The sequence below is a fragment of the Tupaia chinensis genome, unplaced genomic scaffold (genome assembly GCF_000334495.1).
Source record: "Tupaia chinensis unplaced genomic scaffold, TupChi_1.0 Scaffold000061_1, whole genome shotgun sequence".
NCBI lineage: Eukaryota > Metazoa > Chordata > Mammalia > Scandentia > Tupaiidae > Tupaia > Tupaia belangeri.
Window position 1 is genome coordinate 488,368 of NW_006159519.1, and position 13,455 is coordinate 501,822.

The following is a 13,455-nucleotide window of genomic DNA, read 5'->3' on the forward strand; positions in this document are numbered from 1 at the left end:
ATGCATGATTCGCCATTGTGCTGTGCTTAAAATTCACTTTAATGGCAGTGGTGTCAGGGTAGTAACTGTGGGACACAGTCAAAGGCAGTGCATTGGTGCACGCTGGGACAGAAAGTAAAGGAAAATCGATTGGCCAACTTCCCAACTTCGTATTCTGAATTGATTAAAAGCTCCTTTTTTTCCCAGTTATCTATTCTACTTTTTAAAATATTGTTTTTCTTTTCTCTTTTACCTTAGCTGTAGAGAACTGACAACCTTCCAACTTAGTTTGGGACACAGATTCTCTGGGGCCTGGCAATCCTGCTGGTTTTGTTCTTGTTGTTCCTTGTGTCTCATGCACCTCCCGCACTGCTGCCCTAGAGTAAGTGCCCCTTCATGAGCTTGGTTATTCCATTAAAATATTATTATTCTATTAAAATATGCCATGTTTTGTCTGTATGTGTTTTGTGTGTATTTGCATAAATAGTGTTGCACTATTTCATTTCTCATTGCTCTTAACACTCTGTAAGACCGGTATGTGTGACTATATATCTAACTGTGGATTCTAACTGCTGTCTCACATCCCAGGGTTTGCACTGATCACATTTTATTCATCCATTCCTGTGTCAGGTGTATTATAATGCTCATTCTCCTGTCCTCCTTTGGTAATCAATGTGATACATTTTAACTTGTGGCTGGGCATGACCACGTGACTACATTCTTGCCAATGAAGTTCTTTAGATAAGTGAAGGCTATGTCTTCCATGCTGACCCTTAGAAAACACCCATCTTCCCAGTCTCCTGTCCCCCTTCCTGGAAGTTGGATCATGGTGATGTGGTCATGGGGAACCAACATGCCATCGTTAGCGGGTAACAGAAGAGCAAGATTGAACGACTAGGAATCTAGCTGACCCAGGGAGCACACCTTCATCTCCAACCTTACATCTTTATCCCAAAAAGTACGGTACCCTCTCAGTGACACTCCCTGATACAATAAGGAACCTCTGGATGAGCAGCCATGGAAATAGCACCTTGTGAGCAGGATGGAGTGTTTCTGAGATTTACACAGAGGCATGAGGTTGCCATTCTTCATCTGGTGCTGCCAGATGGGCAGAACACCCACCACAGCCACACACAAAGGCTCTTTCCTACATATCTCCCTACCCTGCATCCCCTCAGTGCTGCGTTTGCCACTCCAATGGGCTAAATGTGTTATCTCACTGTTCTGTGTTTCCCTGCTCACTAGTGTGTTTGAGCAACTTACCCTAAACTTGCTTGCCTTCAAGAGTTCCTCTTCTGACTGAAATACTGGAGGACATAAAAGCATTAAAAATTTTTATGGGCACAAGAGACAAAGTGGAGGAGAGTGTGAGAGGGGAAGAGTGCAGGAAAGATAATTTGGGGGATAAATGGAGAGGTAAGATATTTGTGGGACACAGATATGGTTTATTACCTGTTGATGAGGATGTGTATAGTATTCTCAACTGGACGGAGATGTATATCATGCTGGGTAAAGTCTCTTTACAATCTAAATGATATATAGTGATTGAATGTATAAATAATGATAATAATAATAGGAAAAAGGATGAAAGAAAAAGAAAAGCAAAGAGTTCCTCTTCTGAAATTGATTTCTTCATGTCATTTTCTTAATTGTTGTAGAGTTTTCTTCTTTTCTTCTTAATCCCAGGAGTGCTTTGTCTATTCTGTATGAAAATCCCTTGTCATTTTAAACATCAGAAGGATCGTTCTCCAGAATCCCAACTACCAATTATTGCCCTTAGTGAACAAAAATGGTAATTATTATGTTGTTATATCCACAAATATTTTGCCTAATGATTTGTATTCTTCAGATTTTGATTAAAAAAATTTCATATCTGCATTTTCTTCTATTAGCTTCATAATTTTACCTTTGATATTTCACTGTTCAATCTAGTTAAAATTTACATTTTTATTTTAGAGATAGATTTTTGCTATATGGTGGGTGAACTCACCAGAGAGACAGAGAAAGTCAGAAAACAAATAATCACCCCCGGGGGGGGGGGGGGGTGCACTCTGTAGTGACAGCCTTGAGTAGGATTTCAATCCCCTAAAGCAGGGGTAAAAATTTTCGCGTTGCATTCTCTCATTATATGTATCACTAAGAGTTGGAGCAAGGCAGGTCCACGAAAGCATGGGCAGGGGGTCAGACCTGGATTAAATGCTGGTGCACGCAGTAGCTGACTTCACCTCCGAGCTTCACGATAAGCCAGACTAGAAATCTAGAAATAGTTAACGAATGTATAAAATAAAGTAAAATATATTTTTTAAAAAAGAAAAAGAAATAGGACTTCTTGCCGGGCTTGCACTTAACTCACACAAATACAACTCCTCACTCCCCCAGCAAAGAAGAGTAAAGATTTGAAGACCTGTCAGTGGCCTCAAGAACCTTAAGCATCCTTGTTCTTTTGTTATTCTAAACAAGACAACTGAAGTCTGTCTAAAGTGTGCAGGACATAGCAGATCTCTCATAAGAGAACAGGTATGGGCTTCCTCGTCTGGACTGCTCTTTGGGATCAGCAGCCCAGGTGGCCCTGATGGAGTGGTGCCTGTAAGTGACCAGCTGTCTTCCACATAGGTGTCACATCACCCGCTACTGATCTTGGGCAGCTGCTCTTCCCAGACCCTTACTAGACCTCAGTGTGCCGTTGCTTCACATCCTGCCTCTGTCCTACCTCCTCTTTGCCTACCTTCCACATTGGTAGGTAGACTCCCTGATCCTTGGCCGGTAGAGCTCCCACCAAACCACGTAGTCAGCAGTGCCTTGGGTACCCAGTCCTTCATATCTCTCCTTCAGGAAGGAAAGCTTAATCATCCGACTCCATCTTCTTATGAAAAGGGATCAAATGAGCTGCTGCTAGCTCTTAGCTGGCAGAGAGGAGTTGCCTTGGTCTTCTTAAAGTGGGCTGATGCCAGGGGCTTACTTTCTCCTAAGAAAAGCTCCTCTACCTAGAGCCTTGGCAGCCCCGAGCACCTCCATGGAGGCATAGGGCACCTGTTTTGGAATTCTCTGTGCCTGACTTTGATGGCAGCACAGAATAAAAGAAGACTTTGTTCTGACTGGAGAAGGCAGTTTACCACACTCTGGGCATAAAAACCATTTTGTTTTGCTTGCTTTTGTTTTTGTTTTTTAGGTTTTTGTCATAGGATGTGTGTGCCCACCAGAGAGAGAGAGAAAAAGAGAGAGAGACAGACAGTGAAAGGAAAAGTGAGATATTGCTCCGCCCCCGGGCGGTAGGGGGTAGCCATGCCACAGTTTCTTATCTTCTACTCTCCCCTCTGGGATCTTGCGCATGGACACATATGCACCCAGTGTGATTTTTAAGCCTCCAAGTCCAGGACTCGAACAGCAGTTGTCTATGTGGGAGTCCAGTATCTTAACTACCACACCACCAGCTGGCCTCCATAAAAGCCATTTTGAATTATTAACTTCTTCACCAGCCATTCAAACCCCATTCTTTGCATTTCCAGGTAATGCAAAGGTAGTATGTAGGCATGATCTTTTAGCTAAATATTCAGCTATTCTAAAGAAAGTTTCACAAGCACAGATATGCCATCTGATCACCCTGAACCTTGGGAAAGAGGAGAAAAGCGTCATTTATAGCATGAAATCCCCCCACCTGAGCTCATTGGGTCAATGAAGTGCTCTTTGTCCACACAGGTAGGCAGTTACTCAGGCCGGTATTTCCCAAGAGGTGCAGTTACGGGGCAAATCCTGCTATCACTCAGAGCACTTGAATAAATTCAATAAACCATCCTGCTGAGCTTTAAATATTTGCACCAGTATGCAACTATCCCTGAGCACACACGTTGGAACTAATCCGCTAAAAAATACGCAGAGACCATAGGCAGGAAAATGCTCTTTGTATAAATGTGTGGGAGAGTGACAGAACTGCTATCTATTTTTGCCCTTCAGAAAATTAGATTCCCACTATTTTATGCTTGAATTTACTATCATTATCCAATTGTTAAATTTCCTCTCTCATTTTCATCTCTGAAATGCAGTTTTCTCCCAATCACTTAAATATAAAATAACTGTTTTCTCAGTCACCTGCAGAGGAATCGTCTTCTTCCCAGGGTTTTCAAAATACGCAACAGAAATGCATGATTCGCCATTGTGCTGTGCTTAAAATTCACTTTAATGGCAGTGGTGTCAGGGTAGTAACTGTGGGACACAGTCAAAGGCAGTGCATTGGTGCACGCTGGGACAGAAAGTAAAGGAAAATCGATTGGCCAACTTCCCAACTTCGTATTCTGAATTGATTAAAAGCTCCTTTTTTTCCCAGTTATCTATTCTACTTTTTAAAATATTGTTTTTCTTTTCTCTTTTACCTTAGCTGTAGAGAACTGACAACCTTCCAACTTAGTTTGGGACACAGATTCTCTGGGGCCTGGCAATCCTGCTGGTTTTGTTCTTGTTGTTCCTTGTGTCTCATGCACCTCCCGCACTGCTGCCCTAGAGTAAGTGCCCCTTCATGAGCTTGGTTATTCCATTAAAATATTATTATTCTATTAAAATATGCCATGTTTTGTCTGTATGTGTTTTGTGTGTATTTGCATAAATAGTGTTGCACTATTTCATTTCTCATTGCTCTTAACACTCTGTAAGACCGGTATGTGTGACTATATATCTAACTGTGGATTCTAACTGCTGTCTCACATCCCAGGGTTTGCACTGATCACATTTTATTCATCCATTCCTGTGTCAGGTGTATTATAATGCTCATTCTCCTGTCCTCCTTTGGTAATCAATGTGATACATTTTAACTTGTGGCTGGGCATGACCACGTGACTACATTCTTGCCAATGAAGTTCTTTAGATAAGTGAAGGCTATGTCTTCCATGCTGACCCTTAGAAAACACCCATCTTCCCAGTCTCCTGTCCCCCTTCCTGGAAGTTGGATCATGGTGATGTGGTCATGGGGAACCAACATGCCATCGTTAGCGGGTAACAGAAGAGCAAGATTGAACGACTAGGAATCTAGCTGACCCAGGGAGCACACCTTCATCTCCAACCTTACATCTTTATCCCAAAAAGTACGGTACCCTCTCAGTGACACTCCCTGATACAATAAGGAACCTCTGGATGAGCAGCCATGGAAATAGCACCTTGTGAGCAGGATGGAGTGTTTCTGAGATTTACACAGAGGCATGAGGTTGCCATTCTTCATCTGGTGCTGCCAGATGGGCAGAACACCCACCACAGCCACACACAAAGGCTCTTTCCTACATATCTCCCTACCCTGCATCCCCTCAGTGCTGCGTTTGCCACTCCAATGGGCTAAATGTGTTATCTCACTGTTCTGTGTTTCCCTGCTCACTAGTGTGTTTGAGCAACTTACCCTAAACTTGCTTGCCTTCAAGAGTTCCTCTTCTGACTGAAATACTGGAGGACATAAAAGCATTAAAAATTTTTATGGGCACAAGAGACAAAGTGGAGGAGAGTGTGAGAGGGGAAGAGTGCAGGAAAGATAATTTGGGGGATAAATGGAGAGGTAAGATATTTGTGGGACACAGATATGGTTTATTACCTGTTGATGAGGATGTGTATAGTATTCTCAACTGGACGGAGATGTATATCATGCTGGGTAAAGTCTCTTTACAATCTAAATGATATATAGTGATTGAATGTATAAATAATGATAATAATAATAGGAAAAAGGATGAAAGAAAAAGAAAAGCAAAGAGTTCCTCTTCTGAAATTGATTTCTTCATGTCATTTTCTTAATTGTTGTAGAGTTTTCTTCTTTTCTTCTTAATCCCAGGAGTTCTTTGAATATTCTGTATGAAAATCCCTTGTCATTTTAAACATCAGAAGGATCGTTCTCCAGAATCCCAACTACCAATTATTGCCCTTAGTGAACAAAAATGGTAATTATTATGTTGTTATATCCACAAATATTTTGCCTAATGATTTGTATTCTTCAGATTTTGATTAAAAAAATTTCATATCTGCATTTTCTTCTATTAGCTTCATAATTTTACCTTTGATATTTCACTGTTCAATCTAGTTAAAATTTACATTTTTATTTTAGAGATAGATTTTTGCTATATGGTGGGTGAACTCACCAGAGAGACAGAGAAAGTCAGAAAACAAATAATCACCCCCGGGGGGGGGGGGTTGGTCACTCTGTAATCTCTCTTCCTCCATTCTCCTCTCTGAATTTTGTGTATGTACGCACACACCCAGCATGGATTTTAAGTCACCGGGTCCAAGACTAGAACCATGGTCAACTATGTGGGAGTCCAGCAACATAACCATTACACCATCTGCTGGTCCCAAAATCCACATTTACTATGACAATATTTTATTTAAAAATCAGGACCAGCAGTTAGTGTAATGGCTATGTCGCTGGACTCCCACATACTCCACCACGGTTCGAGTCCCAGACCTGGTGGCTTAAACTCACGCCGGGCGCGTGTGCGTGCGTGCCCAAGATTCTGAGAGAAGAATGGAGGAGAAGGGATTGCGGCGTGGCCATCCCCCCTGGGGTGTGATTTCTCGCTTTCTATCTCTCTGTCTTTCTCTGTCTGTCTGGCGAGAGCACGCACCCTATAGCAAAAAAAACTCTAAAAAAAAAAAAAGGAAAAAATGGATTTTTCCTTATTGATAACAGTCCAACTCTCTTATGGTTACCATTTTCATAGAATGTCTTTTTCCAGTCTTTTACTCTCAACCTCTACATCCTTGTATCTAAAATCAGTCTCTTATAAATAACATATGGGTGTATCTAATCTTTTATAGTATGACTGCAGGTTCCTTTCTGAATCCTGTTTTGTTTTATTGATTTATTCGTCTGTTCCTATGGCAATACCATACAGGTTTTATTAATGTGGTTTTGTACTGTATCTCACTATGAGGGAGGGCTCTCACTTGCTTCTGTATCTTAAAATTGAGTTGTTATTTATGTATTTTTGTTATTTAATATAAATTTTAAATGATGTTTCATTTACCTAAGTTTCTGGCTGGGATTTTTATTTGCTTTGCAAGAGAACACACTTAGACAGAATTGACATTCTTGCAATGTTAAATAATCCCATTCAGAAACATATATCTCCTCATTTGCTCATGTCTTCTTTTTTGTCTTCAATAAGTGTTTAAAATATTTCTTTAGGCTCAGCCCTGTGGCGCAGGCAGTAAGTGCTGCTTCTCTATGCTGGAGTCATAATGAAGTTTTAGGTTCAGATTTCAGACCAACCTAAACACATAGGATGTGGCAGTGCACGCAAGTTAGCCCAGCTAATTGGGTGTACCAGGGGCAGAAGGATAGCAGCATGGTGAGACCATATTGAAAACACCTCCTTTTAGTCCCTCTCTTGCTCTTTTTCCTCATGGGAAAAAAAAAAAAAACTTTTAAAGCCAAAAAACAAACCCAAAACCAGTTTCTTCATAAAAGTCTGGTATATTCTGTCTTAGGTTGATTCTTGACTTGTCATTTGTTAGACACTCATTCCTTCAGCACACACGTACTGAGCACTTTCACTATTCTAAGCACTGGGGAATATAAGGTATGTAAAGCATATGCTATGACTTTATGTAGATTATGTTTTAGTATATAATTGAATAGAAAGTAAAGAGATTTTCTAGTAGTTGTAGAGTTGTTCTCCATGCGTTTATGCTTTCCAATCTTTCCGTTTCTGCTATAGAGTGCAGACATTCAATATATAGTAAGTGGAGACCTACAATGCCTCTCCTTCATAGTCTGGCTTGCTTCACTTAGCATTAAATCTAATCTCTTCATAGTGTCTGCTTTTCAGAGGACCTAAAAGTGCTCTGACTCAAAGTGCCTCTAGAATTTACCATCTCTTAGGGTGAGCAGATAGTCCTGGGATTTCTTGAGTTTTCACACAGGAGAAAAACAAAAACATACTGTACAGAACAACTTTAAGGGAACAGAGTAAGTAGAATTAATTTCTGATGGCATCTGATGAGTCTTGCTGATATGAAGTACTGGTAAAGAACATTGTTAGGGATGGGAACCATTTTTCTTCTTATTTAAAGCCACTAATCTGGAGGAAAAATTAATTTGAGGATTCATTTAATACAAGCAATCCAAGTTGAGTTGGATTTTTAACCTATAAATAAAATTATGATATATATACAATCTAACTGTATTAGTCAGAACTCTTCAGAGAAATAGAACCAATGGAATATGTATGTGTATAGAAAGAACCAATGAAACATGTACATGTGGTCAGCAGGTGGCATGGTGGTTAAGGCACTGGATGCCCACATGGCCAACCATGGTTTGAGTACCAGACCTAGCAGTTTTCTTTTTCACTTTCCCTTTCTTTCTCTTTCTCTCTCTAGACAAATTAAAAAATAATAATAAATAAAATTAAATAAGTAATTCTGTTTAAAAAAAAGATTTATTACAAGGAATTGACTTGCATGATTACAGAACCTAGAAAATCCAAAATCTTCAGGTTGGGCATGAGGCTGGAGAACCAGAAAAGTCAATGTTCCAGTTCAAGTCTGAAGGTCATCTGCTAGAGAAATCTCTCTTTTGTGGGAGAAGTCAGTATTTTTTGTTCTTTTTAAGCCTTCAACTGATTGAATGAGATCCATGCACAACATAGAAACCAATCTGTTTTACTAGAAGTCTACTAATTGAAGTGTTAAACTCATCCAAAAATGCTCCTCACAGAAACACATAAAATAATGTTTGATCAACTACCTGGGCACCCTGTGACCCAGTCAAGTTAATATAAAATTTACCATTACTCTCTTTTTTCAGGGATGGATAGAGATCTGAGTATCCATTCAATAAGGACAATGGAAAACAGCACACAAAAATATGTTCTACAATACTGTCAGTTAAGAGACAGAGAAAGTGTAAGAGAAAGGAAAGGAAGATAGAAAAGGTGAGAAGAGAAAGGAGAGAGAAAAAAGATATCAAGAAGTGGTAGTCACAAACATCCTCTGAAGTTAGTATTAGGCAATCTCATTTATAAACTCTGGACAGTACAGCTTGTGATTAATTGCATTTTGAAAATTGATATACTGCTTAGTTTTGTTCATAGGTTGGTCGCAGTTCACTTTGCAATGATTAGCATTCTCTTTCAAGGCAATTGCCAAAATAATTACAGTAGTTGTGCTTGTCTGGTTGAAGGAGAGACAGTGACCAGACAATATAATTTGTATATCAGGTAAAATGAAACCAAGATGTACCCCATGAATATCTTACATAATTGTTAACAAAAGGAAATAGATGTTTAGAAGGCTTTTATGACCTCACTGTGTAATATTGCCTAAGTAAAACTCTTTGTAAAGAATCAGGGGGATCTGAACTTAAGTTCTTGGCTATATTGATGAGTATTAGACCAGAGAAAACTTAAGGGCCTGGTTTCCTGCTGTAAAATGAAAATATTACTTATGATGCCTGTTTCTGAGTGATTTTTTTTTTTTTAGAAAGACTTTTGCTATAGGGCATGTGCACTCATCAGAGAGACAGAAAGACAAAAACAGCAAGAAATCACCCATGGGGGGATGGCCACACCACAATCCCTTCTCTTCCATTCTCATCTTGGGATTTGAGGCATGCTCACACTTGTGCCCAGCATGAGTTTCAGGCTGCAGTGTCTGAGACTCAAACCATAATCAACCATGTGAAAGTTCAGCAACATAACCATTATGCTATCCGCTGGTCCCAAGGGATGTTTTATTCCAGACATATTTGCGGTGCTGGTGAGGTGTGTTAAATACTGAAATCACACAGGGACATTCTAATAAAGCAGTTCAGGATAGGGGGCAATTCCACGCCCTTGATCGTGAGCTCAGCACTAAAGGAAGACTCAAGGGAGGTCTCAGCTCTACCTGCTGGTGTCTTGTGAGTAGCTGCAGAACCATTTCTAAGCTTGTGTTCTTTCACATCCTACCTTCTGCTCCTTTTTGATCTTTCATACAGTCATGCCTCAGCTTAGCAGATCTATGATAAAGTCAAGGTAAATGCCAGCAAGCTTACTCTCCCCTTGCCAAGGCATTAGCTTTCATGAGAGGGTCGTCCATGTATTGCCTGCAGGGCTGCATCCCATGAAAGTAAGAGCAAAGACAACACACTCACTGCCCCCCACCCCCACCAAGAGAAGCAGGAAGGAAGACTTTTTCCCTTTATCATGGAGTGTCATAGATAACAGAATACATCATGAAGTGATAATATTTAAAAATCCAGATATGGACACAAGAGACAATGTGGAAGGAGTGTGGGAGAGGGGAAGAGTGTAGGAAAGGAAATCTGGGGAGAAAAATAGGTAAGTCATTTGTGGGACATAGATATGGGGCAGAAATGTTTTATTACCTACTGATGATGACATGTATACAATTTTCAGTGGACTGGTCTGTGGTATATTTCATGTTGGGCAAATTCTCTATACAAGCTAAATGATGTATAGCAATTAAATATATAAAAAATAATTATAATAATTTTTCTTTAAAAAGTTAAAAACCAGATAGCATTTAATAGAGCCCAGTACTGGGTCAACCAGGTGGCATGGTCATGAAGGTGACTGGATTTCACAACTGAGCAGTTTGAGTTCCAGACCCATTGGATGGAAAAATACACCAGGCACTTGTGTGCGCATGCCCAAAATTTGAGAGGAGAATGGGGGAGAAGGGTCATTGCCCCTGGGATGTACTTTCTCATTCTCTCTCTCTCTCTCTCCCTCTCTCTCTCTGTCTAGCTCTGGTGAGCACTTGTGACCTATAGCAAACAAACAAACAAACAAAAAAGAGTCCATTAGAAATTGCTTTAAATCCCTAAAAACAAATTGTAAAATAACAAAATAACATTTGTGGCTCTTTAGTGGAATTCCTTTCGGAGGGAAAAGCACTGCCCCCATACATGCTAAGGGTTCAGGGGATAAAAGGAAAACATTACTTTTTAGCTATGATATTCAATATATTTAACTTTTCAAGCAAAGTCTTAAACATCCAGATTTTATAAATGATCAAAGCATGTTTTTTACATTAAAAATATCATTGGAATAAATCTTGCTTTTGTTATTTCAGGAGGAAAGATAGATTGATTCAACAACAAAAAGTCATTCTTGAGCAAATTCCAGTCTGCATTCATGGCATTTTCTGGTAAGTGGAAAATATGTAAATCATGAGATTGTAGCAGTTTTTTAAAATCCATAAGGAGTCCTTTTTAAGCTGTGGCATTTTTCCTTTAATGGCCTACAGGTATCAGTTTGAGTGGCATCTCAAGTCTATTTAAAATATTCTCCGTACAAACTAGTTTTGTGCACGTTCAGTGTCAAGGCAGTTCTGTCAAACTCTTAATCGGACTCTGACGCATTTATCGGGATTTCATTTAGACCATGGATCCCAGCGTCCACTTTGCAATCGTACATCTCTGTCACTAACACCATTGTCTTTGGTATTAATAGTGGTTCAGAGATAATTGTAGGTGTAACGTAAATGTCCTTAGTACGTGGTTCCTATGACTTGGAAAATTTGTGATCTAGAAATGGTGATAATAACCCCAGCCTTCTCTGAGAGCAGCACTTGCAAGCTACACCAAGGACACTCAGGACCCGGATGTGAAGCACACTGTGTGCTGGGACAACTTTCTTACTATGGTGAGCCAAAGTTTCCACACCTAAAACTGGGAAATGGCCCCACCGGGATTTCGATAAGGATTAAATGAGTAACCTATATCAACTGCTGAGTGCTTAACAGGAACTCAGAGCATAGGGCTTGAATGGCTTGCTGCTTTATTTCTGAGCTTTACCATAGGAAAGCCTTCTTTCCCCAGCGAGGCAAGAGAGTTTGAAGCCAAGCTCAGGCACTACACTTTTTGTGACCTCTGGGACACCTGGTATAGTTGTCGCTCATAGCAAGTACTTAGAAGGTGATGTGTTGAGTTAATTTAGTGCTTTTATTATTGCTAACAACTGCACTATCACACTTTCCTTTGTTACTGTTTCCTCTTGACAAACAGGCATCATTGTAATGGAGGCACCAAGGCTCTGGTTGGTTTCTTGTCGGATTTAGACCTTAGCAAAGGAGTGGGATTGGCTGAGCATTAGAGCCTCCCTTAGCATCCAGCCCCGTAGACGGCATGGAGCGTGCAAGACTCATAGGAAGGGTGTGCTGTTGGAAACTAGATCTGCCTGGGAGCTCACACCAGTTCCTACTGATACTGTTTTTCTTATCTCAGAATGGAAAGCACCATCCAAAGCTAATTCCTTCTGTCTTTCATTAAACATTAATTTAGGCAAATTTCCCAGTTTTAGTCTTTGTGAGATCTAAACATTTTTCCAGTACTATCTTGTTACTCTTTTTTTTTTTTTTCTTTTTTATTGCCAGAAGGTGTATGTTTGCCAGAGAAACAGAAGGAGGAAGCCCCCTTCAGTTGGGTGTGGTCATGCCACAATAATTTTTTCTCCATTTGTCCATCTCATCAAGATTTTGAAGGGAACCAGCAGTTAGTGTAATGGCTATGTCGCTGGACTCCCACGTAGTCGACCACGGTTCGCGTCCCGGACCCGGTGGCTTAGAACTCACGCCAGGCGCATGTGCATGTGTGCCCAAGATCCCGAGAGGAGAATGGAGGAGAAGGGATTGTGGTGTGACCATCTCCTTTGGGGGGTGATTTCTCGCTTTCTGTCTCTATGTCTCTCTCTCTGGCGAGCGCACGCGCCCTATAGCAAAAACCTCTCCAAAAAAAAAGAAAGAAAGAAATATTTTGAACACATACAGTAATGCACCCATGCACCCAGTGTGCTTTTCAAGCTGCCATGGCCAGGATTTATAGCATGGCCAGTGGTCATGTGGATCCAGTTCCCTATGTACTGCTTTTAATCACTGCCCTGAAGAGCTGGCCCTCTTGTTACTCTTGATAAAATAATTAAAAAAAAAATCTATAGAGGATTACCTTGAGTTCATAAGGCTGCTGCAGGTAGGGGGAAATATTCTAATTTTTTTCTCTTTTAATTAGAGTTTTGAAAAGCTGTATCAATTTTGCTCAAAGTCATTCTAGCTTGTAATACTATAAAATGAATTTGAGTGAACATAGTCTTCTTCTGGTTAAGTCTCGTAATAGTTCATGAAAGTCTTAATTAAGCATCTGCTAAAAAGTAAATGAGTTATGATCATTTTTGATAATGGCTATCATTTTGGAATAGCTAATGCCAAACATTTGGCGGAAGAATGATAACAGCTCCAGCTTTAATTAAATGATAAACATTTCTCCATTAGACTTACACTGCAGTAACTGTGGAGACAGTGGGGAAATTTTAAAACAAGAGCAGCTCCGTTTTAAAAAAAGTCAGGCCAATGTATCTGGCCAGTGTACAGAACATGCAGAAATGGAATCCAACTAAGGAACATGGTAATCCAAATAAGCACAAAGTTACATTTCTTCAGGAAAAAAAGAAAGAAAGAAAGAAAGAAAGAAAGAAAGAAAGAAAGAAAGAAAGCCAGCCAGCCAGCCAGCCA